At 33.3% G+C, this 26,345-nt stretch overlaps 2 pseudogenes across 2 annotated transcripts; one reads left to right on the plus strand and one right to left on the minus strand.

Annotated features, from left to right (window-relative positions):
- The first annotated feature begins 7,711 nt into the window (after positions 1 to 7,711).
- Positions 7,712 to 13,676, plus strand: LOC143574502 (la-related protein 1A-like; annotated as a pseudogene). The gene is made up of 14 exons (XR_013142605.1): positions 7,712 to 7,906; positions 8,681 to 9,131; positions 10,128 to 10,296; positions 10,387 to 10,477; positions 10,572 to 10,643; positions 10,742 to 10,975; positions 11,085 to 11,154; positions 11,231 to 11,338; positions 11,433 to 11,737; positions 11,819 to 11,962; positions 12,041 to 12,104; positions 12,212 to 12,357; positions 12,605 to 12,709; positions 13,219 to 13,676. The product of XR_013142605.1 is annotated as a la-related protein 1A-like (transcript).
- A 5,874-nt stretch (positions 13,677 to 19,550) lies between these two features.
- Positions 19,551 to 25,735, minus strand: LOC143574509 (molybdopterin biosynthesis protein CNX1-like; annotated as a pseudogene). The gene is made up of 13 exons (XR_013142607.1): positions 25,608 to 25,735; positions 24,859 to 24,985; positions 24,645 to 24,766; positions 24,452 to 24,553; positions 24,294 to 24,377; positions 23,556 to 23,783; positions 22,611 to 22,795; positions 22,406 to 22,510; positions 21,609 to 21,902; positions 21,018 to 21,175; positions 20,300 to 20,406; positions 20,155 to 20,211; positions 19,551 to 19,840 (listed from the first exon to the last, which is right to left on the minus strand). The product of XR_013142607.1 is annotated as a molybdopterin biosynthesis protein CNX1-like (transcript).
- Positions 25,736 to 26,345: the final 610 nt, after the last annotated feature.

The following is a 26,345-nucleotide window of genomic DNA, read 5'->3' on the forward strand; positions in this document are numbered from 1 at the left end:
ATGCAACTTGCCATTAATAGCTTTGCTAACTATGCATGCTAAAGTTTCTTCATATATATTTAGTTACTAGCTTTAGAGCCCTTGTAACAAACGAGATGATTCAAATAATAAAGTTATAAATAAAGCAAATAAGTACATGCCGTATATGAAAAAAATGATTACATATATGCAAAAACATACCTGAGAGTCCATCTATTGGAAATTTGATTCTCGTATCATATGTATATATGGTAAGGTTAAAATGAAAACCTATTTGAGTTGTGAAAACCCGCGAAAACCCTATGTAACATCGTTTTTTTTTTGTTACATGTAATATATGTTGTAACATTTAATACAAAACATCGAAACATCAAAAAAAAATGTTTAGCTATTTTTTAACATTTTTTTACTAATTTTTATATATGTTTTGAGGAGAGAGAAAAAATTATATTTATATTTACATTTTTTATTCACTTTAATTGTGTACCACACGATTTAAACAATAAGGAGATTGGAAAAACCACCTGAGCCAAGAGATGAAAGAGCGTATTGATGGAATCACATATGAGAAATTGAAGGGTTCAGGTTTGATCCTTACTACCATGGTTTGATTGAGTTTCTCATTTTTTATTATGGTAAGATTGGTTTGTTACGTTTTTTCTTTTTTTGAACGACAATGTATCCTTGTTACTTGTTAGTAATGCATTTCCGAAGTGTTGTTTGCTTACAAATTAAATAATATATATATATATATGCCTGGTTACCATATAAATCACACAGTTGTAGTTTATATATATATATATATATATATATATATATACTAGTTTGAGACCCATGTATTACACGAAGAATTAATGAAAATTACAATATTAAACATTAAACAAAATACAATCAATAACACAATTATCATATTTTGCTAATATAATTACAACTTTCATTAAAATTACCGGAATTACAAAGCAAAACATTACGCAATGAGTTTACAAATAAGAAAAAATTTCCTTGTAAACTACATTTGTGGTTGTATTTGTCCGATTACCTTGTTTATCAAGAATCAGAATCTTGAGTCCAAACCTGCTTGTAACTCTTGATAAGGCAACGTATAATAATAATAATAATAATAATAATAATAATAATAATAATAATAAGAAGAAGAACAACAACAACAACGATTACGATTACCTCAACACGAGTAGGCTGGAAGTAGATGAAGAAATAATATCCCATCACCATTAAAACCATTGTATATGTATGCTTCCGGATATTGTTGGATGTTCCTGTAAAAGGTGGTCCCCGAAAGTCGTCCCAACACAGCTGTAATAATACAAATTTATAATCATTAATCATTCAGAAACATATTTTCTTAGAAATAAATAAGTAAATGATAGCCTTACCAATATGGCAATATGCGGGTTTGTTGATTCATGGATCACAAAAGCCAGAGAAAAACCAACCTGCATATCAAAACACCAAGCAGTCAATTGGATTAGGTAATTTTTAGAATATGTGTGTGTGCGCGCGTATTGGTTGGGTGTAGCTTACCCCCAACAAGGACACCAATTTCAATACCAAGAAACAAAGTGGTTGCACCAGTAACTAGCCAAAGAAAGAAATATTTCTTGTCTATTTTTCATAGAAATATAGCCTCATCATAATCCACTTTTACAAACACATAATTAAAAATTAGGATTATTTGAGTAAACAAATTGGAATGCATATTCAAATAAAAAAGAAGACCAGAAAGTAAAACAGAAATCAGATTACAATAAGAATACTAACCCATCCAATGACAGTAGAAATGACAATAGCAGCAAGAGCACACTACATAGATTAAGAAAATACTTAATAATAATAATAATAATTTGACAATGATGTCATAGTTCCTGAGGTATAACTTCAAATAATGGTGTCATAAATTGTAGAGCACAAGCCATTATAACGCCCATGATTATTTGTTAACTATTAACCGAAAAATAAACTTACGGGCCATCTCCAAGATTACAAAATATATTCTCTTAACTTATGGCCCACGTTTGCTAAATTGATCAACCACAATTTCATACTCTCGGAGACTAGTATTTCACAAAAACTATTTAAAAGTCTTTTTAGCACAAAAAAATAATAATAATAATAATAATCACATTTAAGCTGAATTTATAATACTCACCTGTTTTTAATATAACTTGTATTTGCAAAATATATAGGTGAATCAATTCTAACAATCACAATGCCATTGTATGTGTATGCTTTCGGATATTGTTGGATGTTCCTGTAAACGGTGGTCCCCGTAAGTCATCCCAACATAGCTGCAATAATACAAATTTATAATCATTAATCATTCAGAAACATATTTTCTTAGCAATAAATATGTAAATGATAGCCTTACCAATATGCAGTTTTGCTGATTCATAGATCACAAAAGCCAGAGAAAAACCAACCTGCATATCAAAACACCAGACAGTTAATTGGCTTAGGTACTAATACTACACACAGCACAAGCCGAAATAAGTTCTGTTCTATATTAGTATTTTGGAAAAAAAAGGACCAAGGTTAACACAGAATAACTGTTTATAAATGCATCATGTTCAGGTTGTGAACAAACAGTTTCAATCTGCCAACATGTTTAGATAATCACGCTGCACGGGTTATATGTGTTTGAAATTTGAATTAAAGTTCAACTTTTCGGCACAAGTATGTGGACCTTCAAAAGGTTATTTGCTTTGGCCCAACTGACTTCTTACTCCCGTCATAAGCTCCATAACACCTTGGTTACGAACACAGTCGATTTGCTGCAACAATTAGATTCAAGTCAAAACTAAAAATCCAGACATATACTTATAAGGAGTTATGAACATAGTCGATTTGATGCCCAATAAATAGCATCAGTTAAAAAAAATGCAAGCAGAAAAAAAACTCGAATAATAATAACAACAACAACAACAACGATTACAATTACCTCAACAGGAGTAGGCTCGAAGTAGATGAAAAAAATACTATACCATCAACATTCCAATCGATACTCCAATTCCAAATCCAAACGTGCCGGCGGTGGCGATGACAGAGGCGACGACGGTGGTGATTTGATGCCCAATAAATAGTATCAGCTAAAAAAAATGCAAGCAGAAAAAAAACTCGAATAATAATAATAATAATAACAACAACGATTACGATTACCTCAACAGGAGTAGGCTCGAAGTAGATGAAGAAAAAATATCCCATCAACATTCCAATCGAGATTCTAATTCCAAATCCAAACGTGCCAACGGTGGCGATGACAGAGGCGACGGCGGTGACGATGAAGGTAGGAGACGCGGTATCGTAGGTGGCGAGGCGTCGGTGAATTGGAAACCACATGTATCAATGGCGATGGAGATGGAAGAGATGAACGGCGATTCCGGGAATTAGGGTTGTAGTCTTTGGTGTTGAATGAAAAGAATGAACGGCTGTTGAAAGAGTTAGGGTTTGCATCTTTGGTGTTGAATGAAAATAATGAAAGAATAACAAAAATGGATCCAGATAGTATTATTGGGACGGGTTAACCCGAAAGAGATACCATTTTATGAAAATGGGTTAAAAATTATAAGAGTTAAGGAGAGATTGACAAGTGGCATATAGTAGTACTCATTTATTAGAATAGTAAGATATATATATATATACACACACACACAAGTTTTTGAGCCCATGTAATATACGATATAATCCAAATAATAAAGTTATAAATAAAGCAAATAAGATACATATTGTATATGAAAAAATGATTACATCTATGCTTATATCTATATTATCTGTATATATATAAATTGATTTTATGTTTATCATAAAATGATTTTTTTTCAAACAATAACTTAATAATAATAATAATAACGCAAGTGCAAAAACATACCTGAGAACGATCCATCTATTGAAAATTTGATTCTCAGTAATATATATATATATATATATATATATATATATATATATATATATATATATATAATTGAAAGAATTTTGGGTTATGAACCAATTTCAAAAAAGACTTTTCATACAATAATAATTCGAGCTAAACCATGAAAATGATTTTTATAATTTTGAGGGGGCTTCTCGACTTTGCTATAATGACAACACATAAAAATAACACGTTAACCTGTTCAATTTTGTAAATATTTTGCTTCACTTGAGCATAATTTTGTATGATATGTTTCACACACTACATTTTAATCACTATTAAAGGAAAAGTCAATGATGACACAAATGTTTTAAATTTGATAAAAGTTAGAAGCATTGATAGGCCTGTAGGTAGCATGTCGAAAGTGTCCCCGATCTTTTCTTAAATTTTAATAGTTGTGGGAAAAATAGTCAATCAGCCAAATCTCGAATCTTTTCATTATTTCCAAAATGTCATTGAAAATAAATTCGAAACCTAAATCACGTTTAAAATTCTAACATTCATTTTTTTGACATTTTCAAGTCAAAACTTTGAACTCGTAACAAATTTGATGACAAATCTACTTGCATTCTCAAACTTTTAAAAATACTCATACTACCCCTTTTTGACCCGTAAGAAATTTTGAGCCAAATATAGTTAACTTGTACCACACAATCTATTTACCAACCTTTGACCCGTCACAATCAAATTTAAGTCCTACAAAAAACCTGAAACAATCATCGATAAAAAAACCGAGAAACTGACTATGATAAACATCATTATAATGAAAGTGAATGGTATATATTATTACATTTTAACATATATATAGTTTAGTAAATTAACTAAAAAAATGAATGATTAGATTTAAAGCATATATTTATAATTTTTATAAAAATGTATAGTATATATAATAAAATAGAGTTTAAAGAAAAGTGAATAATTTAATCATGTTATAGATATAATACAAATAGAGTGTAAAAAGAAAGTGAATAGTTATTGATCTATGACATAATTATTAGTTTGGAGGGAAAAAAGTTATGAGGTTTAACAACAAACTGACACATGTTCACAGTTATTTTACTTTATTAGAATAGGTTGATAGGGTAAGGTTAAAATAAAAACCCATTTGAGTTGTGAAAACCCACGAAAACCCTATGTAACATTGTTTTTTTTTGTTACATGTAATATATGTTGTAACATTTAATACAAAACATCGAAACATAAAAAAAAATGTTTTGCTATTTTTTAACATTTTTTTTCTAATTTTTATATATGTTTTCAGGAGAGAGAAAAAGTTATATTTATATTTACATTTTGTATTCACTTTAATTGTGGACCACAAGATTTAAACATTAATTAAAAGCATGTGGTTAGAAATAGGTTTCTAAAGTTTTCACAGCTCAATTGGGTTTTCATTTTATACTTAGCATATATATATATATATTCAATAAATTATAACTATATATGAATGTGTGTGCTAGCAGGTAAATATATATTCTTCTTTTTTTCTTTTAAGTATGTCTATCAGTAGCCCAAGCCTACCATCCTCTGTTTCAAGAAAACCTAATGACAAAGGCTTACTGTGATAAAACCCGGTTGAAATTGGATTCAAACTTGATCTTGCAGTCTTCATTCCAAATATTTATTTCCCCTCCGGTATCAGTTATGCTAAAACTCATTACTTTCTTACTTAATCTATTTAATATATGTTACCGATTTTTATTCTTCAATGTTTGAAAACTGATTTACTAATCGGAATTTGGAACGGGTTGAATTCGGTGTTGTCATCATAGTTATTTTTTAAAATAAATAACACATAATCTAAATGGTTACGCAGTGGCAAAAAATAATGTAGAAAGAACATATTTTGTTATTTAGGAAAAAGAAGGTATTGTTATTAAGACAAAAGAAACAAAAAAAATTCAAATGAGATCAATAGACCTAACAGGTAGTGGAAGTGAAATTCAAAGAATTTTCTTCTTTATAAATTGAAAACCAACTACTTCTCATCCTATTCCGGTCGACTTCAAAAACAATATTTAATCCGAGACTACTAGGCCACCAACAAATCAACAATCAGGTCCACTCACTTGCAGGTTATGCTCTTAAACTAAGTTAACTGCGATTAAAAAAATCTTTCATTTGAAAAGTTGTAACATATTACGTTCTTTTCACTTACATAACTTAGTTTTATTTTCTTTTTGGGTAAGCTTTTTGTGTAGTGTCCTTTCTAACTTTACCACGAAGAACGAAATCTATAATTTACACATTCACTTTATTTTCCATTAACCCCCAAAACATAAGACGACAATAGTCTCATAACATATGGCAAACTAGAACATACGTAGTATGTGTAAGATATTAATAACATTGATCAAGTGTTATTAATTGTTTACCACGCTTCTCGTGTTCTACATATCTCCTATCATGTGTCAGTTCGTGTCTTGCGATCACAACCAAAACTTTTAAATCAGATCCAAGCATTTAACATAAATATCTAAAATAAAAAAGAGTTCAAATACTACACGAGACGATCACTTTCACCACTTCCTATTCTTCGGATTCAATTATCCCAAGTTCATGTTCCAATCGTTCAAAGTGTTCCTCCAATCCACCAATCTTAGCACGTTTGTTGATTAGGTCCCCGTCCAGGTGTTTCATCGTGCATAACTATTTCCTGATCCTCATGCGACTTTGGTAAAATCATTCTTAATGTGACACACCAATTGCTAAAATTCACATCTACCAAGTTTATGGTTAACTATGCATTACTATACCGTCCCCTTCTGCGTATCTTATGTAGTGATCCTTCATAAAGGCGTACACCAAAAGTGTTTACACGTCCTGTTTCCAATTACTCTAGATTTAGACTATTTCCATGATGACTTAATGACATCACGTAAATAGTGACCCAAATCTTAAGTGAGTAAGAATGGCTGACCCTAAATGGTAACCAAGGGTGCCACTCAGAGCCTTAGTAGGCTACCACGTGACACTAACTTCTACTAGGTGTGGAAAGTCAAGTTTAGAATGATCAAATAGACAGCTTAAACTAGAATTAGTCAAGTTGGCTTACAAAACTAATAACATCAAGAGCAAATTACCATGTTTTCGTTTTAGCTTGTGGCTTTATTCATGACAATAGTATTTCATACCAGACAAACCAACTAAGTCACATTGTTGTGCACAGACAAACCAACTAATTCACATTGTTGTACGCACTTAGTCCTCTATCCCTCAACGGGATGTACAAATTGCAATTGTTACCAATCAAACCGGTGGCTTTAACCAAAATCAGCCAAAATCAATATATATCAATCTTGGTTTACTCATTTGCTTCGGATCTTTGGTTATCATAGATCTAAAGGCTAGGAGAACAAGAGAATTTGTAACTAAAAAGTTAAATTTTAACGTACTATACTTTTTTCATACAAAAGGGTATGATAGGCCATATATATAAAAAGTTATGGTTTTGTGGTCTTGACATCCTTATCCACCAAATCGGTAACATTATCGAGTCAAGTATCATGAGCATACATTACTGTCATGGGTGTCTGGGTTGGGCCCAGTGTATTGACCCAGTAGTAACACCACAGACAGCCCTAGTTCTACACTCACACAAACACAAACACAAACACAAACACAAACACTTGAATGTCGGAGACTTATACATGACGGCGCAGGCAACCCCTTAACCAAATTAATACTCCTTTTACCCTTTCTTTCTTTCTTTCTTTCTTTCTCATCAAAATCAATATCAATCAACATTCTTTCTTTTTCTTTTTAACTACTACTACTACTACTCCTACTAGTTCAGTTAAATTATTAATGGTGTTGATGGCTGATAATAATAATCTGAAAGATCCTACTGCCAACGATGCTGTCCCCAAATCACCATGGAAGAAGACACCCACTCCGCCGCCGGCTGATTCCTGGCCGGCACTTTCTTCTTTGAAATCCCCTTCCGCCGCCGCCGCTGATTCAGTCACCACCACTGCTACTTCTTCTCCTAAGCAAACCCAGGTTTTCATTTTCTTATTATTCACTTTCTATAATTAGTTTCATTTGAATACTTAATGTATCTTCTGCTTCTACTCAATTATCAAATTGGGGGCTTTGTTTAAGCTTATTAATTTATTTATTGTTATTAAGTGATTGATCAAAGTTTGATTTTGATGATATAGAAGCTGGCTGTAATATGTGGAGATTGAAACGTTTAATGTGATTTTATTTTATATGTGGTTGGTGTGATCAATGTGTGACATTTTTTGCTCAAATATAGATAGCTTTAGCATAAGTTGGACCATTTCTTGACCTGTGGAAAACAATGCCACTTATTAATTAAGTTATTAGTAACCAAGTTTTCCACTTTAGTCATTCTTGTGTAATTTTTTTAATTAATCTTATTTTTTTTTAAATGAAGTAATTATATTAAACACATAAGAATCTTGATTCCTATTTGTGGTCATTTTTTTTCGAGTTAACCCGTAGTAGGTGGTAATAGTGAAGATTAAAATTCATTGAGTAATAAAAAATTTTCATTTATGTTCAATTAAAACCAAATTGAAAAAAAAACAGTCATTAGCTAGTGATCAAGATTCGTCTGTGTTTTATTTATATCACTTAATTTAAAAAAAATTAACATTTACAAAAATTACGCAAGATCAGAACGCCTTATAAAAGTTAAGAGACTTAGGTTACTATTCTGCAAAGTTAACTTATTTTCTATCTTTGTTTTTAATATCATTAATCAAGTTACTAAATTTGTTTGTACTTTTGTTAAAAAAAATTTTTCAGGCGTCTACCGAGGCAACAAAGACACACGTGCGTGGGAATAATAATTTTCCTGCTAAGCAACCATCGCGTCAACATAAAACTGTCAACATACATAACCCGAACACCGCACCATCTTTTCATGGACCGTTACCTTTTCATCAGCAACCAATCCCGCCTGTTTATGGTGGCATGGCACCGTGGCCTTCTCATATTCCTGTCCATGGATACGCTTACCCGCCAGCTGTCGGGTCATTTGCTCCTGCAAGTGGGACCGTTACAGCTCCACCAAGAGGCAATCCTAATAGTTATGGCGGCGAGTTTCCTAACAGAAGACCTAATATGCAAGAAAATCAGAAACCGTTAGGCCACAAAGAGAATAATGATGGGCTTCAAAATGTTGGGCCGAGACCCTTTATTAGACCTCCCTTTTTTGGCCCGCCAGCTGGATTTATGGGTGGCCCTGTTTTTCCTGGTAATTTTTGAGATTCTAAAATTATGAGTGGAAGTAGATGGGCGGGTTCGGTAATGGTTAAAAGGGTTTATGTTGAAACGAGCCGTTTTTCAGTACGGGTCAGATCGGGTTGTGATGAAGCAGAAACACTTTTTGTTTTTTTTATTGAAAAATGATTACAACTTACAAGATACAATATTTATGAAAGGTTACGAGTGAAAGTAGGTGAGTAGACAGGCGGGCTGGGTAATGGTTAAAACGGGCCATTGTTTAATACGGCTCAGGATGGTTGGGATGAATCGAAATTATTTTTTTTTTGTTTTTCTTTAAAATTGATTATAAAATACATTACTTACGAAAAAAAGGTTACAACAGAATGTAGGTGACTAGAGGGCCGGGCTTGTATGAGTCAAAGCAGGCTGTTTTCAATACTGGCCAGGTCGGGTTGGGCTGACCGAAACATTTTTTGCTTCTTTAATAAAATGATTACAAAATACAATATTTACGAAAAAAAAGGTTACGTGTGGAAGTAGGTGAATAGATGGGTGTGTTTGGTAACCGTTAAAATGAGCCATTTTCAATGCGGGTCAGGTCGGGTTGGAATGAACCGAAAACACTGTTCTATTCTTTTTTATGTAATAAAAATTGATTCCAAAATACATTACTTGTGTAAAAAAGGCGACGATTGAAAGTAGGTGTCTAGATGGGCTGGTAATGGTTAAAAGTTAAAATGGGTTTCTGCTAAAATAATTACACAATACTGTATTTTCTCTTTGAGTAAAACAGTTCAGAAGGTTGTATGCATTGAAAATACACTTAGGGCAACTTTCAACCTGTTTGACCCAATCAGGCGGGTTGACCCGTTTTTTTTATTTTTTTTGTTATTTGATCATTTGACCCATTTAACGAGAACCAAAAGCATTACATTTGACCTGTTTACTTTTCTTAAATTTTTAATCTTTACAATTTTGAAGTTCTTTCAGTAATACTGACATGGCTGCAATAACTTCTTGTCAGGTCCTCCGGGTTCTATTGTCTATCTTCCTGCTATGCCTCCATATCCTGTTAGGGTCTCACCTCCACCATTTGTGGTTCCACATCAACCTGGCTCTACGGTTCCCATGTTACCTGCACAGGCACAAGCCCTGAGAGTTGGCCTTATAAACCAAATTGAATATTATTTCAGGTGAGTAATGAAAAGTAGAGGATATACAAATACAATATCGCATTTCTGCTTTCATATCTTAATATATAATATATTTCTTGGTTTTCACAGTGATCAGAATCTGCAAAATGATCGGTATTTGATTTCTTTGATGGATGACCAAGGATGGGTTCCAATATCCACCATTGCAGACTTCAAAAGAGTATGCTTTATTTAGTTGTTCTTTAAATAAATTTATATAGTTTGAGTTTGACTAATTTTAAATTGTGGCTGTGCTTTATTTTTACATGGCGCAGGTTAAAAGTATGAGTACAGACTTACCACTCATTATTGACGCCTTACAGGGCTCTAGTACTCTTGAAGTGCAGGTTCGGTATCTCAAATCCCATTAATGTTCGGTTGTGATGCGAGTTGTTGATGTTCGTGTTATGTGGGGCCCACCATGAGCGTATCTGTTGTTTTACAGGGTGATAAAGTGAGGAAGCGTGAAGATTGGTCAAAGTGGATTCCAGCTTCCGTCGGGAACAAGTCTTCTTCTAATGAAGAGCATTCGACAAAACAATCTGAAAATATAGGTTGATTCTTTTAAGAAAGATGCTTCTGGTGAAAATATAGATAAAGTTTGTGATGATTTTGCAAGTACTTTCATGTTTGATGAGGAGCTTGAGATTGAACACAAAGATCAGTCTTCTAAAACAAGGTACGACATGAGTCACTTGTCTAAAGTATGCTAATATATATATTTTTTGCTTTTCTGATATAACTGTTATGCTGGCTGTTATTTTATTTTTGGACTTGACTTGACCTAGGGTGGATGATGAAGATGATGAAATGGCTGTCAATGATCAAGCAGTTGAGAGGCTCGTGATTGTTACGCAAGTAAGTTTAATATTAAATAAATGTTTTAAATTTTGTTTTATTATGATTAATGAAAAGATATTGCTCATTTCAACAGCAAAATACTAGGAATGCTCGAGGAACTAAAGGTTCTGTAGATGAAACAAAGCCATTTTCCAAGGAGCTTGCTTCTGCCATAAACGATGGCCTATACTACTATGAACAGGTTATTTACCATCTTAATTGCTATATATATATATATATATATATATATATATTGTAAATTTAACGTATTTACACTTTTGATCTGCTAATATCAGGAGTTAAAATCGAAGCGAAATAAAGGCAGAAGAAATAATTCAACAAATGAAGTAAAAGGTGGGACCTCTAAATCTCCTAAAGTTGGTTCTTACATAGCAACTCAGAAGGTGACAGGTGGCGCCGGTGACGTGGCGGGTAGTCCTAATTCTAAAAGGAAGCAAAATAAAGGTTTTCATAAGCAACAACCATTTAAGAACCAACGATGGTTTTCTGGCAGCCTCAAGAATAATGATATCGTATCAGAAAGCCCACCAAGTACTTCAGTTGGGTTTTTCTTCGGGTCAACACCTCCTGATAATCCTGGGTCAGTTTTGACTTTATATTATTAGTTCCTAATGTTTAATTTCAAAATCTGATTTAATGTTTTTATGACTATTCTTTATAGATTAAGATCTTCAAAGCTTGGTGCGTCTCCTCATGGCGGCTTTACTGGCAGTAGTCCACCTGTCGGCTCTCTGCCAAAGCCATTTCCGCCTTTCCAGCATCCTAGTCATCAGCTTCTAGAAGAAAACGGGTTCAGGCAGCAAAAGTGGGTATTGAATGATTGTTTTTTGAGTCCATCCATGTGATCACTGAGTTGACGCATTCTATATTTCTTTCTATGTAGGTATGTTAAATATCACAAGAGATGCCTAACTGAGCGGAAGAAATGTGGCATTGGATGCAGTGAGGTAGTTTTCAAAATCAAGCTCGGGCTCGTAAATATTAAAATGAAAGGCTTGTTTAAACCCCTAATTTCATATTTGAATTTTTTTAAGTGTATAATTTGTACGTGCAGGAAATGAATACACTTTACAGATTCTGGTCATATTTTCTTCGGGGCTTGTTTGTTCCGTCAATGTATAATGAGTTTAAGAAAGTTGCACTGGAAGACGCAGCTCATGGTTACAATTATGGATTAGAATGCCTTTTTAGGTTTTACAGGTACATTATACTGACTATTCTGTCCTATGTTGGTTTCTTCAAGGGCTAACTGCATTAAATGGAAAGCTACTGTTTTTTTTGTTTTTTAAATTTCTGTTTTGGGTGACCGACTTATTTTAGGGCCAAAACCCCATTAAAGTTTTAATCATTTTTATTTAACACCATTAGCCATGTTTGAATGAAAGTCAACATGGTCAAAGTTCAATCATGATTTTGATGGTATTTATAATTTCCTTTTGTATTGCAGCTATGGTTTGGAGAAGGACTTCAGGGAAGATGTGTATGCGGATTTTGAACAGCTAACCCTGGATTTCTACCAGAAGGGAGATCTTTATGGTCTTGAAAAGTACTGGTAAGCTGGCTGTATAAAATTAGGGTGTTGAAAGGGTTTGTTTGCAAGTCAAACTTGGCACGTACCCGAAATTTTGACGGACCTGAAAACGACGCTAATTTTCAGGACCTGAAATTCTTGATTTATTTTATTTATTGGATTTTAATAATTTAAAGTTACAAATTGCACAAAAGATACACATATTAAGTAATTGCATATTGCATATAACCTATAAAATCTTATGCTTATTTCTTTCTTTTGGTATAAAATATCCACTCGGTTTATTTTATGACATAAAAGTATATATATATTTGTTTTAAATTCATAAAAATGTTTGGGCTAAAAGGGTCTACAAGCGAACCCTTAAAAAGGATTTTGTAAGCTGTGTTATGTCAAAGATTCACACCGAGTTACTGTTATTTTGTTATTACAGTTTAGCATATGCTCATTTTCATGACATCCAATATAGGGTTTGTTAAACAGTGTCGTAATGGTAATTTTTGCGCTTAAATTAACTTGTTTCTTGCCAGGGCATTCCATCACTATTCTCAAGTCAAGGACCATAAAAAGCTTCCAGAACTAGATAAGCTACTGAAAGAAGAATTCAGGAGCTTGAATGACTTTAAGGCCCACCGCGCCAAAACAAAAGCCAAAAGCGAGAGCAAGTAATCAGAATTTTTTTTACAAAGGAAGTGCGGTCGGGAGCTTCAAGTAGCGTATAGAGATAATAGTGCCTTTTTAGCGCTCTTGGCTAGAAGTCTTTTTGAACGGTGGTCGTTGTATATAGCACAGCGGTATGTTGTGAGGGTTACTTGTACTGGCTGATCCTTGTTTGTTCTTGTGTTGGCTCTTTGGAACCCTTTTATTTATGGGGATTATTTTCTAAACCAGAGACCATATTTTTGTCTGTAAAATGCAGTTTTTGGTTGTAATTAGAGTTTAAAGATAGTATGGATTTGTTTGTTCATTAAAGCCTTTTACTTGTTCAAATTTAAATTTATGACATGTGACATGCATTTTTTAGGCTGAGGTGGTTTTAATATGCTTAAAAATGGAAAATATGATGAATAAGAAGCATGGTTGTAGAGGTCGTTAGGCGAACACATCGGTTGACTAGAGGTGAGTACTCGGACCAAAAGTTAAATTTCGAGAGATCATATATATGTCAAATGTTGAAAGCTAATTGCTTTCAATATTAATTGAACTGATGCATGTTCAAAATTGTCATCAGAGTAACTGTAGAGTAGCTACGAGTAGTAGTCAAGTAGTTCCGAGTTGTTCTAAGTTGACTACCGACTGGATCCGAGTAATTTTCGAGTAGGTCAAAGTTGACTAGCTAGATTCGAGTACAAGTAATATATGCCGAGTAGTTGCTGAGTTGACCGAGTTTTACAACACTTATGAGAAGAGAATTCCGAGAAAATGATGATTCTAAGGGCATTGACAATAGAATCTTTATCTTCATCTTTAGAATTTGAAGATTTTCTTTATTTTGCTTTTTCATCATCTTCGTATTCATCTTCTCATCTTTCTCTAAACTTATAGTTTTATGAATAGTGATTTTGTAAAGTGTCACAAAACTAAGTTTTGGAATCTATAATATATATAAACGAAAACCCAAAAATCCTATGTGTCGTGATGTGGTCGCTCCCCCTTTTTATAGAAGCCACCAGATTTCTTGATTTTTAAATGCAGGCATCTCATTGATTTAACCCAAATTCTTGGGTATGGGTCTTTTACCAAAACCAGATAGCTCTTAAACGGGTTATAACATCTCATTAAATTAAAAATTAATCTTACCAATTATTTGATATGAAAATCCTACAAAATAGGAATATACTAAAATTTAATATCCAATTTAAAAAGAAAAAGATATTATTTATAATTAATAAACAATTTTATAGTAAAAAACATAAGCGGGTCATGGGTCACCAAATCCAGATAGTTTTTAAACGGGTTATAACATATCATTTATTTATGAAACCCTTTCATCATCAAACCCTAAGTATATTATTAACTTTCTTATAATAAAGAAAATTAAAATAAAATAAATAAATATTAAAAAACGAAAAATGTAAAACAACCATTCTCTCAAGCCATCAGATTACTTTATTTGTAAATGAAGGCTTCTCACGCATTTGACCCGAACTCACGGGTAAAGGTCTCACCAAACCCAGATAGCTCTCAAACGGGTTATAACATCTCATTATATTAAAAAATAATCTCATCAAATATTTGATACGAAAATTCTATAAAATAGTAATATACTAAAAATTAATATCCTATTTTATTTTTAAAAAAAGATATTATTTATAATTAAGAAACAATTTTATAATAAAGAAAATAAACGGGTAATGTGTATCACCAAACCCAGATAGCTTTTAAACCGGATTAGAACATATCATTTATTTGTGAAATCATTTCATCATCAAACCTCAAGTATATTAATTATTAACTTTCTTACAATAAATAAAACTAAAATCCAAATATACATATATAAATATTAAAAACGAATAATGTAAAACAACCCCCGTAATACGGGAGATAAAATCTAGTATAAAATAAAACTCAAATGACTAATAAAATAAAGGATAGCATAAAATCGACGTCTCCTTCAACATCCCTGTGTTACTACTATATATAAATTACAACTTTGGTGTCGCAAATGGCCCGGTACCATATTGGTTGGTGAATTTTGTTTTTTTGGTTTTTAGTTCAGTTGCCTCAACGAACATAATGGAAATTGACCAAACGTTATTTTTTTTTAGCTCCGGTACCATAATAAACCTAAAAGAAACCGACTAAATTCGCGCATACTCGCCGCCTCAACGCTCGGGTTTTACAAACACACAAGTTTACTGGCCGACCCCACCCCCCAATGGCCATATTTTTTTTCGTTTTTTAGTGTTGGTACCGTAACGAATGTAATCATAATCGATCGAAATCGTGTCGAGCTACCGTCTCAATGCCCGGGGCCCACAACGCTTGGGTTTTACCACCGTCCGGATTTACCGACCAAATAAACAATTTTAAAAATTTGTTATTTTTATGCTAATTTGACGAATTAATTTTCAAAATTACTAACGGTATCTATACCGTAATGAATGTAACATATACCGAGTGAATTCGCGTCGGTTCACGGTCGTAACGCTCGGGTTTTACCAACACCCGATTTTAATGCAAGGGTTTTGTCAGCTGCCCCGGCGCAACACATCTAGTTAAAAACTAGTTAATATCTATGATTTTAAAATTGAAGCGTCACCAAATTAATAACATTACAAGATGACTTAATATAGCTTAGTTTTATTTTATGTAACGATTTCAAGGAAGCAACTTGGTTACTTAAAATGTTTTGAAAAACGTCACTTGGATCATATGTTATATGCCATCTTTCAATACTATTTAGTATAAGCCATCATATCAAAAACATTTATGCGTCATCATGATTTTCTCGTGAAGAATTACCATTGTCATAAATCAAATGAATGCTTTAATTTTGACTCACAAAACTATGTCAATATGTCATGAATTACATGGATGTTTTGGTGGACTCTTCACGTAATGTCACGAGTCATTCGGGAGATTTTGACCAAAGCTCATAATTTTATTTAAATCTAATGATAGTTTTATAGACTCATAAAATTTTTATCATTGTGATTTCTTTCTTTACCACTAGAAGCTGTCTTACCCGGTGATTCTTCTAGTGTGTGAGCTATCTCTAGCGGTACGTCGATAATCGGTACATACTGCTTAGGCTGTTATATCTGGGAGACATATGAGTTCTTCTAAGGGAGACTTGAAATATGCTTTAAGGGACCCGTACGGAACACGAATTCTCAGGCCTCAGCCACAAATGTCATGTGTGGTTGATAATCTTGCACTCACATCTCATTTTTACCAATGAACGACCTTGAACTACCCTATAAACTCATCTTTAGTGATGTCGCTCATCTTTCAAATACCCTAAACCATTTTAATATTCCCTCTCTCCTCTCTACATTCATGGCTCCTTCTCTTGTCTTTTTTTATCAATTACCAGTTGCCAATTAGACATGTTTCAACCCCTACTCGAATTGTCAGGGGTGGTGTAGTTGCATGGCAGACTTAAACCGAGTGAGGGTATCTGAAGTTGCCCCTATCCGCCTAACCAACCATGAACGACCTAAACTAGGGTGAATGCAAATTGACATAAATAGTCTCTCAAGCGTGTTCAATTTAGATTTAAATATAAAAGTTAGGTGTTTAGTAGGACGGGCAATTCCCGACACAATTTGAACATTACATGAAAATAATTTAGTTTTGAATATAACCTATTTATAACCGATCAACCTTAACACAACCTTTTATTAAATGAGCCAACTCAAACACAGCATATATTTGTTAAGGTGTATTGGTTTTTATTAATCCTAACTATCATCTTCTCGTCGTTGTTGGTCCCAACTAAGGAATTGGTTGATAGCGATCCCAACTTTTATCATATTTGTTTCCAATGGTTCGCGGCTAACGAGTTGCAAACGCCGTTAGTTGCAGGTCGCCGGAAAAATGTTTTTGATCGGAAAACTCACATTTTTTTCTGAAACGTTCAAGATTTTCGTCCCAAACATCTTTATAACCTTAGATCAGAACTTAAGAAACCTTTTTCTAGTAAAAGCTCCAATTATTGAGGTCGCCGGAACCCTAGAACCATCGTCGGAATCGGTTGATGGTGCACAAGTGGTGGTGGTTGGTTGGTGGTGGTGGTGGTGTTCAGGTTGAGTTTCTCGACAAAAAAAGTTGACTTCTCCGGCGATCAGCAACTAACAACGTTAGCTTCTGTTAGTCGCGAATCATTGGGAACAAATATGATAAAAGATGTGATCATTATCAGCCAATTCGTTAGTTAAAACCAGTAGTGACCAAAAGATGATAGTTGGGATTAGAGGTAAACAAACCAGTTTTTTAACCTAAACTGGTTTCGGGTTAAACCGAACCGGTTTTCACTCAAATCAGTCAAAACCGGGTTTTGTGTAAACCGGATAGAACCCGAACCGGTTTATAGCATTGGAAACCAAAAGCTGGTTGAATCGGTTCAGGTTGGACCCAAACCGGTTTTACTTAAATCAGTTTTGAACCGATTTTTCTAGTTTGAATTAGAAAAATGGAGAGTAAATGTTACAGCGTGTGAATTTAATGAATTAAATGTTACAAGTACACAATTAAGAAATTATATGTTATAGCGTTTGAATTTATTATGGTAACCGGTTTCCAAAACATATTTTTATAGTTAATATAATATTCAAAAGTCTATACATTAAATGGAATGAATATGGTATATGAAAGAGCATATTTAAGGAATATTGTTGAGCTTTAATGACTCTGTTGGCAATCTATCTATACTATTAAAACAAAACAATATATTTACATGTCCTCTTTCTAGATCATCCATCTATGCTGCCACCTAATACAATTTTCATTTATATAATTGTCACATATTCACTAATTAATGTTTTCTAGAATAATAATCACCTAGGTTAATAACCCGTGTATTACACGGGCTGAAAAATAATATAATGTTAATAAAAAAATATTTACATATTTGATACAAGTTAAAAGTGAAATCAAACATATAAAACAATTATATTTATTTAAAAAAATTCCATAATGCCAAATAATTTAGTAACAATTATAATTATATTATTAAAAATTGTTAATAAAATAATTTTAAAAAGTAATAATTGGTTTAATAGAGTTAAATAATAAATATTAAATAGTAATAAATTCATTAATTGTTATACCATTTAACATAAAAAAAATTTTAAATTGAATGAATGATAATTAAAAAATTAGTTAATTAGGTGAAATATGTATAAATGAAAATTGATTAGTTGGCATCCCATGTGGATTGCATATTTGAAAGCCATGTGGAGCATGTATTGCTTTAATATATTAGTTAGATAGATTACCACAATTAATTATTTATAACTCATTTTGTGCACCTTTTTTAGTATGACCATTTAAAGAATTATTAACAAAGTTACAAATGTAACTTTATATATTGTATTAAATGAAGTTTTTAGATACTTATTAATTATAAAATTGTATTTATCATTATTTATATCTTATGAATCCATAAGGTATGTTATTACGTATATTATTTAAATTTTTTGTTGTATTTCTTTTAACCACCCGTATATTACACGGGATATATCCTAGTTAAAGTATTAAACCAATACAAACGAATGCGTATTATAGTCAGCGGTGCCATTACATTTCCAAACCGGTTTTTAACGGGTTAAACCGGTTTTTATGAAACTGGTTCTAAGTAGTCAGGTTACACCTAAAAAACTCCAAATGGGTCCTCACCCGGTGGTTTACAGCTGCTCAAAACCAGTTTTTGTAAAATCGGGTTTAAACCGGTTCGATTACGGTTCAGTTTTCAAGTCGGTTTAGTTAACAAGTTTGTATGTCCATCTTTAGTTGGGATTAATAAAAACCAATACACCATAGTTATGTCTAGGCTAAGGATGATGCATTTTACAAGAATAAATATATGTGTTGTATTCGGTTTCACCAATTCAACTAGGTTCACCTGTTCAGTTAGCACCTTTTTCACATTTATTAACATTTTGGTCCCGACAACCAGTAAGTTTTGAATCAAATGTATATAAGCACACATCAAATTGTTAGAATAAAAGGTATTATAATATATCAAAAGTTTAAGATGTCACAATTTTTTATGCAAATGTTTCTTCCACATGAAACAAAATTTCCAAAATCATTGTGAACGCCTTCACCTGTTAAATGGGTTATTTAGCAACAGATTCAAATTTCATTTGGCTTACTTCAGCGTCCATTTTGCATTTTAACAAGCAAATGGTTCAACAACCGTACCAAATTTAACTTTATTATTTTGTAAAAATGTCCGACATTTGCATACAACACTTATGTGCAATCACATGTGTGCTTAGAAGCACGCGGTTCTTTAGCATCGTTATGAGCCACCTGATAACTACGCTCCCATACGTCCTTTGGATCTGCTTGTGCATGAGGAACGTGCCGCGGATGTTTCTCTCTTTTGTCACCTTTTATTTGCTTCAAAGCATGCTTTAATGCCGGAAGCAATGCCTCCATACACTCACCGACTGCATTTGGATTCCCCGGCATGTTGATAATCTAACAAATTTTAATAGCATCATTAAAAGAACGGGCAAATTTCATATGTAAAGCTAAAAACTTGTATTATATCATAGTTACCCAACCAAAAAAGTCGATATCCGATATACCCAAAATGCAATTAACCATTTCATTAAATGCAATTTATAATGACTGTTATACCCTTCTCTTTATCCTAGTGTAAGTTTTAAAGAAAGGGTATAAATGTCATAAATTAAAAAAATAGGTATATTCAATATTATGAATCTGCATCGAATAAATATGATATTTTAATGCTATCATCAAAATCTAACACTTGGATAAAAATCCCTTACTAGTGTTGATCCACGTATACCAGCTGCAGCACGCGAAAGCATTGCAAATTGTGTAACCTGGTTATTATTATTTCCAGATGTTTAAATGGATCTTTTCAACATAAATGTTATGATAGAATTACAAAATGTGTAGCAATAAAAATACCTTAAGGCTTTCATGCATCATTACATGTGGAAGTCCCGGGGTTTCCTTTTCTATAACAGCTTTTGTTGCTTCTGGTGTAACGTCCCTAGGTGTGAAGCCGGTACCACCTATTATTAAAATTCATTTCATAAATATAAAGAGAAAAAAATTGTTTTTCTTAATAACTATGAGAATCGTTACGGGAAATCTCACGGCCACACTAATACCCTGGCTAACAAATGGGATCAGGTAGAAAACAATTTGCAGGTACTTTTTGGAAGTAATCGTAAAAGTAAATAGTTCGCTGGGGTAGAAAGCGAGTTTAACCAAATAGTAGGGGGGAGCGACTTTCAAATTTCTAAAATAGAATACTTCATTATACATATAATCTGATTTTTCTCTAATAACTTGTAATATGGAGTTTTCATAATATCTAAATACAGAGTTTTGTTTTGTTTTTTTTTCTTTACATTCAATGTAAATTTAATGAAAAGCGAGTTGCTTTCAAAAGAAAGTATTTTTTGGTTTCGTAAACATAAATAATACTTCATTATGAATACAACTCGTTTTTAATCAAATTTGCATCCTAGGACTAAATTTTTTTAAACAAAACTATGCTTTTAGAACTTGTGAAAAACATTAATATTGCAAGTTATTAGACAGAACAAAATTATGAGTATAAAAGTATTATAAATTAAATTACTGATAATCCAGAAAAACAAATAATAAGAAAGATCACCGAGCGTTAAAATCAAATCCATTTTTTCAACATCACTCCATCTCTCCAATATCTCCTTGATATTAGGTATATCATCCGGAACCACAGCTGTTGCAGCTATCATCGCGCCTCCTAATTTTTCAGAAGCAGAGTTCACAACAGAAACCCCTCTTGGACCACTGTAAATTTACATGAATTATGAAATAGTTATATAATTAGATTCAAGTAGGCTTTTAAATAAACACAAATGGAGCATTTACATGTTAGTTCCAAATATACAAACAATTAAACGAGCATTGTTTTCTTGTTTGTGTTAGTTTATGATCGCTCGTTAATGTGAAGAACAATGTGTTGGGCCTAATATATTATTAATACCATACTAAGTTGTAAGGGGCCAAATAATTTAAATGAATATATTAATGCATGTAAGCAAATGAAATGAACGTAAACGAACAAACATAAACGAATATAAATGAACGAACGCTCACAAACGAGATATGTGTTCATGTTTGTTCGTTTATTAAATAAATGAACTCCTGCCAAACAGTTCACGGATTGTTCACTGAAAATTCAGGTCGTTTACAGGCCTAGAATCAAGAAAGTGTAAAATACCTTCGATCGGGTCCTGCACCAGATGCAACAGTATCACTGACTGTAAGGATAGCAACTTTATATGGTGTATCAGGTAACTTCACGGGTGTTGTATTTTGTGTAATAATCTCTGGTTTTGAAGATGATAAATAACTCAGCGGTGCAATCCCGACAATATCTGAAATTATAATTGCTGATATGGGAGTCCTGGAAGTTATTTCTTTTCCTGATTGTGGTAATTCTAACAGTACATTTGCAGACTTCATACTTAAAAGCCGACTACTCATTTGATGACCTGTACTCTCGGCTACAAATCTGCAGATGTGGTGAAAAAACAGAGAATAATATCATTATTAATTTCTAATTGACCAACTAATATATCAGACATAAAAATAGAGGTGGCAAAACAGGTTGGATTGACCAAGAACACTTTTTATCCAAATTTCAAGTGTTTACAAGTAACTATTGTGTCAAATGTGGTTGCAAGATTGTATTATTTCATTAATAATCTATTTTTCAATACAATAATATAGGAGGTTTATGCGTCAAAACTACACTGGTATTTGACCCGTTTGACCTTTTTCTATATAGCTAACTTATTCATATATGACCCGTTTGACCTTTTTTTTCCTTTTTAGCTAACTTATTTATATTTGACACATTTGACTTGTTTCCTTTATATATAACATTTTAAAATTTTACCCGTTTGACCCGTTAAACAAAACAAAACTAGTATGACCCGTTCCTAAATAAATGGGTCAAAGTTTCCACCTCTACTGACCACCCGTACTACTTCAAAAAAGCACTAAATGCAGTACCCGGGAAATCCCAATCCAGCATCATTCTCCCATTTGATAATGGCACGATGAAACTCTTTACGTGCCGGGTCTGTCTTAATTGAATGTTTAAGGTAAGCATACACTCTGCACAGCCATTAAACAAAAGATTTTGTAATCAGATGCTAAACTAATACTGTTCAATGTAACCAAATGTGATATTAAGTTAAATAGGTAGGAAAAACACCTTGGAAGATGTGGTTTATTCCATCCAGAAAGATTACGAATTGAAGGAATGACAAATACGTTGAAACAGACCAAACAGCTGACTGGATTCCCAGGTAACCCAAATGCAAGAACCTTTTTCACCTTCTCTGCTGATTGAGTTGTGAGTTCTGCAAATGCAAGAGGCTTTCCGGGCTTCATGGTAACCTGCATCAATAATAGTCACATTTACACCAGTTTATTACCTTTTAAACTGCACAAGACGCCAGGCCAACTGATTCTTCAAGAATAAAATGTAAACGAGCCAGCCGCTCGTGAGCTACTCGAGATCGGCTCACTAAAATCTTGAATTATGCTGAGCTTAAACGAGTTCAAGCCCGAGCCAAAAATAAGCTTGTTTAATAAACTATCCTGAGCCCAAGCTTCACTTATTGAGCTTGAGCTAGCTCACGAGGTTAAACGAGCATGTTATTTATATAGTTTTTATTTGATATATTAATATAACTAAGAATATAACATAAAACAATTACAAATGTACATAATTAATTAATAAATAATAAACAAGACGAACTCGAGTTTAAAAACCTACCAAGAGCGCGCGTTCGAGTAAGTTAAACCATCCAAGCTCGGGCTAGGCTAATTTACACCCCTAGGTGTAATTATGAATGGATTGATTTGCATGTGTTCTATCTTAAACGGGTCAGCTTAAAATAAAGAAATAGCTAAAAGAGGAACAAGTCAAACAGTTGAAAGTAAAACTTTTTTAAGGCATACAATCTTCAAAATTGTTTAATTTAAAGATTCAGATTGCAATGATTTGTAATGATGAAAAAAAAAAGAACAGTTTAGCAATGAACCAAAAGACTGTTTGCTGGTCAACCTGGCCCAACCAATTAAACAAACATGTTTCAACACGAAATAGAACAAAGACACAGAAGATGAAACAAAACAAATTCACATAGTTAACCTTGTCAAAGTAGACTTGGCCTCTATTTTGAAGATAAGGTTTGACAAAATCACGGTCTCCCATAGAAACACCTCCAGAAGTGAGAAGAATATCAATGTCGGCTGCCAATGCTTTATCCAAAACTGCTCTGATTTCATCCTCGTCATCACGGGCAATACCAAGGTCAACAATTTTGCATTTGTGCTGTGTTGCAGCAGCAACAATCATTGCCCTGTTCGAGTCCCGGATCTAATGTATGAAACCCATCAACATGTAAGATTAGCAGACAATTCACACAACGTATCTTAAGTCTAAACAAACATAAATGTGATGTATGGTCTTGCTACAAAAACAGACGCTGCAAACTAGGGCTGTAAACGAGACGAGCCGAGCTAAGACAAGACAGAGTGAGCTCAGGCTCGTCTTCTTTACAAGCCTAGCCGAGCCGAGCCAGCTCAAATATCTTATCGAGCTGAGATGTTGAGCTCGAGCTAGGCTCATCAAAAGCACAAGCCAGGCTTGTCAAAAGCCGATTTTCAGCGAGCTGCGAGCTTTTTGAACAGCCTTACTGCAAACTGTTAGATTTCTTCACAGGTACTTCATTCATAACAACTGATTATGAATGGAGAACACAATGATCACATCGACAAACATATGAAGATGCTAATGCATATTACTTCCTTAAAAATGTACGCGAAACTAAATAAACTCATATTTATTCAAAGTTTTTGCTTCCATGGATATAAATAGATGCAGTACCTGACCACGGTTTAGAGATTTGCAAGTCGGCTCCACCAACTCATCTCCTGTGGAAAGTACAGCAATAGTTGGAGTAGGGTATACCTGCATGCTATCATTGCCAGTTAAAGACATCATTACATATAGAAGTGTTCAACTGTTTTTAAAACTAATAACACCTTCACTGTAAGAACACCGACTGTTGCAAGTAGCCCAATTTCTGCAGCACCAAGTAGCTCTTCGGCTTTCAGAACTACATCATCTTTGCTTATATCACATCCCTATCAAACAATGTTTCAATAAAGATATTTATACACATTAGCATATTGCAAAACTACTTAAGATACTCTAGAAAACAAACAAACTTATTACCACAGGACGAATATCAACTCCCTTGTTAACTTTCGCCAAAACGCATATGCGTTTTGGTTCACTTTGTACTAGTTCAGTATCCTCCACTTGCACAACCGCATCAGCTCCATCAGGTATTGGTCCTGAAAGAGCACAAGAACACATTTTATAAACGAAAATCGGCAATACACAAAAAGACAATTATTTATTATTTCAGACATAAATAAAGGTTCACCTCCAGTTGTAACATATGCAACAGTTCCAGGAGTGACCGTGACTCCAAGGCCATCATTCCCGGCTCTTGATTCAGTAATAACAGGATACTCACCAGGTCCATCTGCAGCAATTACAGCATATCCATCCTGCAAAGTTTACCATCATGCAGATTAACATAAGATAATAATTATGCAGTCGATACTCGATATCGGTACCGATAATATCGGCGATATTGGCCGATATATCACCGATATTTCCGATATCAGTGTTTTAAGTCTTAATTATCAAGTTTTAGTGTTCAATATTAGCGTTTTAAGTCTTAATCAGTTCCTACTTGCTAGGATTGTTAGTGTTTTGCAAGCTGCAAAATGTTAATTTGTTAATGGCATGAGAATATTGGTAATTTTAATATCATGTAAAATTCATATATGTATATAGCCTATATATATATATATATATATATATATATATATATATATATGAATTTTACATGATATTAAAATTACCAATATTTCACCGATATTTTTCCACATTAACTAGTTAGGATAATAATAATAAGTTTGGCATTTGAGCGTTGAATTAAATGCATACTTTTGACTTCATGTTCGACTCTTCACTGTTTTCTTTTGAGTATACTAAATGGATAACTAACAACACGAAGCATATGTTTTATCAAATTTCATTTCATTAGATTCCATTTGTTGATGGAAGTAATTGGGGTAAAAGAGATATTAGGTTTTGGAATGATTAATATGCATTGTGAAAGACCTTGATGGAAGCAGGATAAGGAGGAAGAGGTTCGGGAGCTCGAATATCCTCAGCCAAGACCTTGCCGAGAGCGTCGTCAAGGGCCATGCCTCCACCACTATCCGCAGAGCTTCTTCTACTGGAATCATCTTCACTTCACCTTCTGTAGGGTTTGACTTTGATCTCCACACAAATTTACTCGTCTTGCAGGGAATAAAAAAATTATTATTTTACTTTTTTTTTTTTTGACAAAACAGGGATAATCTTATTTATTACGTACGCGTATACAATGCATCATATTCGAGTTCGACTCCTATAACATCAATGTTCTTTGTTGGAATCGAACCTGGCCCTCAGGAGGTACCTGCATAACTCTTGCACATGTATAGTTAAAACCGATACGGTTCAACGCCAGACACTTAACCCGGCTAGTATTTACTTATTGAGCTAAGGATCATTGACGTAAAGCATACATGATAACATGTATAGTTCACACCTTAAAAGCAAGTATACATCGAGATCAGCCTACGGGCCTACATGTTTGCATTTATAACACTCTCATCGAAGTGTTTTATATTATCCTATATTATATTACTAGGTTAGGTACCCGTGTTTTGCACGGGTTGAACAATTTAAAATAATGATAAATAAAATATGGTAACTAAAGTAGGATAGTATTATGAGAACACAACTGATACAATCATAACAAAACGAACCTGTCATAGGTGAAAGAAAGCTTCCGATTAGTCGAAGAATGTG

This window comes from Bidens hawaiensis, unplaced genomic scaffold, assembly GCF_021521415.1.
Source record: "Bidens hawaiensis isolate Kalapana, Puna unplaced genomic scaffold, B.hawaiensis_p1.1 tig00026969_1, whole genome shotgun sequence".
NCBI lineage: Eukaryota > Viridiplantae > Streptophyta > Magnoliopsida > Asterales > Asteraceae > Bidens > Bidens hawaiensis.